Raw genomic sequence first — 5,988 nt, forward strand, 5'->3', positions numbered from 1 at the left:
TTGTTTAGGCCCTAACCCTGAGCTTTATCTCTCAGTGGATAGAACCCATCTTTATGAAAGAGGTTCCATGTAATTTGCATCCTCCACCAGCACTTATCCTTACACTTATTACAAATCTTTCCTCCATAGGCCTTAGCCCTGACCTCTATTGATCAGCCAACAGGACCCATTCTTATTGTAAAGGTCTTGGGTGCTTTGCTACCTTGCTAGGCAGTTTCTATGTAGATATGCCTAGAGCTTTGTTGTGCTCACTGTCACGTGGTATACCCCCCCCCCCAAAGTTTTGCTATCCTTAAACGGATAAGAAAAATAAATTACAAGGTCAGACTCTGGAGGTTATTGACCCAGCATCTGCAAAAATGGTACTGACTCAAGTTTTATTCTCCATCTTGCACATCCTCCTCCCACCGGCCATGAGTTCTTTGGGGGTTCCCCCCTCCCACATTTCCATGCCTACTGAGTCAAGCTTAAGCAAAAGGGTACCCTTTGTAAAAAAATCTCAGAAGGAGAGTTTTGGAGAGCTTCTGGGGAGCTGAACATATGCAGTTCCTGCACTATATTTCCACTCTGCCTTTAAGTTGCCCTTTGGAATAAGCTGGCTAAGATGCTTTCCTAGATTGTTAGAGCCACTCACTCAAGCACATGAACTGGGCCTGCACAGGCAGTTGTGGAAACCCCAGTTTATAGTTGGCGGGTCAGCAGTGCAAGGGAAGCAACTTGGGACTCAAGGGGCATGTGCAGTGTGGCAGTGGAGCCCGTGCTGTCCACCTGCTGGGCCGTGGAGGCTGTCTCCAGGGACGCAGTGCCAACAACGAACAGGAACAGAGAATGCCTAGCTAGTGTTCCCAACAAAATCAATAGTGTGCTTAGTGCCGGGGACAAATTGGGTGTCCGGATGTGACCTGCATCGGGAGGGTACTGAAGGAAAGAAGGCTGGGTTTGACTGTTTTTATTTTTTCCTTTATATCACCATCCATTTCACAACAGCATGGAGGGGGGGTAGGCTTCACGCAGATGTACGGTTATGAGCGCAAGAGTACCAGACTTTATTCAGAATTTACACAGGATGGACAGTGCCGGTATCAAAGCTTCTTGCTCAGGGAGAACAGGCTTATGGAATAGACGAGTTGCCTAGCAGTAGCTATTTAGTGTGATAATGGCGTTTGACAGTTTGGACACAAACACCATTGTCACACTCCACAGCTCTGCTAAGGAAAGTCTGCCTGCCGGCACGAGGGTGTTCGCTTCCCCTTCACATGCCTTCATTGTCACGGACTCCTCCACGGCTCCACACTGTAATAAGAGCAGAGGAAAAAAGGCCTGGTGTCTTGAATAACAAGTCGGGTTCACAGAGGTCTTTTACCGGGAGGAGCAAACTCCTATGGAAATCTGTTTGCATCTGTTTTCTTTATAAAAGGCTTGACTTCCCGGAGGAGATAGATACTTCACGCAAAACAATGACTCTGTTATATACAGGGCAATACCTATGTTGGATTAATAGCTCTCCCAACTCTAGCCTCATCAGCATATCCAGTCCATCCTTAGCAAATGCGACCACTTCTTCAGTTCAAGAAAATTATGATAGATTTTCTACTCTTCTCTTTTGAGACAATGGCCTTAGTACGTAGCCTTGGTTGGCCTTGAACTCACTATATTGACTCAACCGGCCTCAAACTCACAGAGATCCGCCTATGTCTGCCTCTTGAGTGTTGAGATTGAAAGGTCTGCACCGCGACTCAGCTTGCAATTCTTGCTTATGGGGCTGTGGCACTAGGCTATGACCTCCTCTCCGCGGCATCTTTTGGACCCAGAGACACCCTACCTTGCGCAAACCTTAAATCTTATCCAGCACAGTTATTCTCTGGTAGGACAGCAGGTAGAAGATGAGAGATCTAATTAGAAAAAGAATGGACGGGATGAAAAAATTTTTTTTCTAGTAGAAAGGTCCATTTGCCCCTGTGAATAAATGCCTCCTGGGTTTACTTGTATTTCCAGTCAAAAATGGTTTCAGTGGTTACGTGAGCCTCTGCTCACAGTGGAGAATGAGAGGAAATAGAAGTTATACCTGATCCTTTATTTTCCCCAAATGCTGGTAAAGGGGAAGATTGAGAGCCAGTTTCCCGCCCCAGCCCCATTCCGAGAATAGCTGAGTTGTTTAGAGATGCGCTTTACCTAGAAAGCTGGCTGAATCTGGCACGTGAAAGGGAATCCTGCATCCTTCAAGCCCTCATCTACGTACAGACCACGAAATCACCCCTTTAAGCCAGATCCTGGGGAACATCACTCGTTGACCTCCCACCCCGCCCTATGTTAGCTCCTCCCCTCGCCTTTCCTTTTCTATTGTGCTGATTGGCTCGTTTTCCACTAAGAAAAGCTGGCTTCCATTTGCTCCCCTGTGGCCTTGGCAGGAAACGGGAAAAGTGTAACACACCCAGTCCAGTATTAGGCAAGCTTCCTCAGTGAAACCAGGAGGCTCCCGTGACTCCCAGCCCTACCCAAAAGCCTTTGCACTGACCATGCAGTCACGAGGGATGCGTGTGATGACCTGTTTTGTTCCTCACTGGTCGTTCCAGCAAGAGACAGGCTACGGTGATTTTTCTCTGCCCTGAAAGACCTGGAATGGAAATTCTCACCTCTTTTTCACTTCAGGGGTTCCCTGACCATCTCGGTGGGGCTCTAGAACCCGTTTCACAAATTTAGTGAAAGGATCTGGGAGAGGTGAGGCATTTCTTAGTGCCAGGCAGGGACTGAGGACACCTCAGAGCTTAGTCTGCAAAAGACAGAGGAGGAGGAAATTAAAGGCGCACACCCCAACTTCCCTTAACTCCTCGTCTCTGTCGGCCAGGCATGAATCAAGTATGCATCCCAAGGAAAGGATAAACTAACTAACTAACAAAAGGGTAAACAAACTAACTAAGGAAAGGGTAAACTAACTAACCAACCAACCATGCATGCATCAAGGAAAGGTTAAGCAACTAACTAACCAACCAACCAAATAAGTAAGTAAATAAATAAATAAGTAGTAATTCATCGTGATATTTAAAATAAAGAGTGCACACTACGTAAGTGTACAGCTATAGGAATGGCGGTCTACTGACCTTAGTACATTGTCCTCGTGTTCGGATCACTGGCATTGTAGAAAGCTGCTTCCTGACTTGGAAACAAATTAAGATTTGGTTTCAAACAAAGAAGCGAATTTCAAAACAGTGCATACAATCTGGACCCTTTTCTGTGAAACTGTATAGTGTGGTATTACAATAGCTCTCTACCAGGTAGGTCAAAGGGAATCATTGTCTTATTTTTATTTTTACCTTTATTTGTATCTTTGAACATCTTAATTTTCACAGCTTTTTCTTTTTTAACAGTACTTTTGAAATGAGAAAAAATAATGAGAATTTAAATATTTTCAAAGTCCTCCTTTTCCCATCTGGTTAACCTAATTTAATAATTTCTTCCTGCAAACACTTTTCTTAAATTTGGAGGCTGGGATGTATGTGACTCAAACATACTTATTTGTCACTGTGAAGCATAGTTTTCCTGCGAGAGGGCCTTCAAGCTAATTTCCTAGTAAATTATTACTGAAATGCCTTTTTATGCAGTATAGTGACCTCACGACATTACATCATTTATTCATTTATTCTTATTTATTACGGTCCGGTGAACAACTTTTAGGCATTGCTGAAACGTGCATATTTTTCCTATGCTTTTTTTTCTTTTAATCAAGTGATCAAACTCTGTCATCCTCTCTGCAGACAGTTTGAAAAGCCAGCAGAGTATTTTCCTGCTCTTCCAAATGCCATCTACTAATCAACGTATCACTAATAAGAAAGCCAGAGTGGCTAATTCTAGGGTCACCTAGTCTATCCTCATCCTTCAGACTTCAAAGGGCTCTAGAATTTTCAGACTGATCACTTGGAACTTCCCAAGTACTAACTAATATAATACCCAGTAGGAAGTGTGTGAGCTGGTTGGGAAACGGCAGCAGCTGTTATTTCTGATGACCACCACCCCCCCCCGAAAAAACCCCACCATCTAGGACAAGGGTACAAGATGTTAATCAGGGCAATGTCAGGGCAACATCAGCGGGACGTGCCCAAATGCCAGCAGGGTTTGCACAGCTCAGAAAGACCTTGCAAGATGCGGATCTTGCCTCTGCCAGGTCCTTGGGCACCTGGCTAGGTACCTGTCCCCAGGAACCTCCTACCATCTAGTAACCTGAGTGCCCCCCCAGACCTCCCTAAGGGAGGCTAAGTGAGAAGTGTCCATTAGTGTCTTCCTATTAAAGCTAAACTCCTGTGCCATACCCTCCCTTTCCCCAAGACAGTGGGGTTTCTAGACATTCCTAGGGCCTGTGGGAAATTCCAAACGGGGTTTTCCCATTGAATCCATGTGCGTGAAAAACAAGTTAGACTTGTGTTGCTCCTTGTTTAATGCCAGGCTTCTCCCCCTAAGTAGTAATGAAAGTTCTCTAAGGAGGAGGCGGCCTTGGCAAAGCCTAGCCTGCCACAGATGCATCTGTGTGCGCCACAGGGCCCAGGAAGATGCGTCGGGTTTACAAGTACCAGGAGAAAGATCATGACCCCGGAAGCTTTCAGCTTGTTCAAGGGGGCGAAGAGCTTTCTACAGACAGCTCATGGGGCCGAGAAGAGAGTACTTTGGGGACTACATGGAGTCACTCCCACAAAAGGATTTCTTAAAAAGCAAAAGGTAGAGATGCCCTTTTTTATTGCAAATCCACATTTGCTGTCATGTAAAAGAGTTGAGTCAAATGCATCTATTTGACTGTTTTTAGGCTATTACAGTCTAGACAAGGCAAAGAAAGTCAGTTCATACTTCCTGAGTCTTGTCATCTTTGAAAGCCCATGGAACTTTTAAAATAGAATGTTCTTGTCAACAGGGAACAAAGGTGCTTTTCTTTTCAAGGAAACCCATCTAGAAAGGGAAATCTGGAAAGTTCCTTATTCATACATCAACCAAATGAGCATTTAATCACCAGCCAGAAGTGAAGAGAGACTCCTTGGGCAAATTCCCAGCGTGTAGAGGCTTGGCAGACCCTTTTAATCAAGAACTGCTGAGGCTTGGGGTTCCTAGGGACCAGTTTCATCTCTGTGCGGATGGCCAGCTATTTCTAGCATCTTTGAGGGGATAGTACAAGTGGGACACATACATGCAAAAGGAGCAATCGGGATGCAGGCATGTTGGAAGTACAGGGGTAAAGCATGGTAAAGCACAAGCAAACTCCATTTTCACTCCATTCCACATTGGTGGAATCCTCATCCAAGGCCTTGGTATTATTGATAACCAGGCCCAGTTTAAAATAAGGAATGGCTTACCATAGCCACTCCAAGGGTAGAAATATAAGCCTGCCTCTGCTTCCTCCATGTCCGTCTAGTCTCACCCTTCCCTTCTCTAAACAGCATAAAGGAAGCATCCGGAAAGTCTCCAGGCTTTCTGAAGAGAGTGAATACACAGCAGACAAATTCAAATATTTTACGTTTGCGCCTGATATTGCTCAGGAGCCATGTGGAGGCTTTGAAACGCCCGAGGCAGCAGCTCCCCCTCGCCTCACTCAGTGCTGCCCTGAAGAACAGCCTCCCTCCCACGGTAGGCTAGGAAGAAGGTCCTTACCTTGGTTAGCACTTGGCTTCTCTCAGGCCAAGGCCCCTCACGTGGCTGGGAGGAGGATGCCTTCTGTGTTCCCTGTTTCTGCTGGAGGCTCAAGGGCAGCCGTGGTTGAGAGCCCCCAAAGCATCTGTGGCTTTTAGGCCTTTGCGCTCTCCCTTTATGGGATCCAGGGCTTAAAAGTAAACAGTTCTTTCACTTTCTGATAAGTCACATTAAATTATTGATTGTGGGGGAAGGGAGGCCTTGACTCCGCCAAGCCAGAGTCACCTTTGGTCAAACACTAAGCAACACTGAAGGTCCAGGTTCCCTATACCCCCTCGGCTACGTGGTGTACACCATCTGCAGGTGGACATGGAGGCCAAG

The 5,988-nt window shown here is 45.8% G+C and overlaps 1 long non-coding RNA gene across 1 annotated transcript; it reads right to left on the minus strand.

Annotated features, from left to right (window-relative positions):
* Positions 1–682: 682 nt before the first annotated feature.
* On the minus strand, positions 683–5,750 carry LOC311596054. Its single transcript, XR_014778686.1, has 4 exons — positions 5,629–5,750; positions 3,099–3,154; positions 2,634–2,770; positions 683–1,293 (listed from the first exon to the last, which is right to left on the minus strand). It is a non-coding gene; the product is annotated as an uncharacterized lncRNA (long non-coding RNA).
* Positions 5,751–5,988: the final 238 nt, after the last annotated feature.

Source organism: Acomys minous, assembly GCF_964271855.1.
Source record: "Acomys minous genome assembly, chromosome: 4".
In the NCBI taxonomy this organism is placed as follows: domain Eukaryota; kingdom Metazoa; phylum Chordata; class Mammalia; order Rodentia; family Muridae; genus Acomys; species Acomys minous.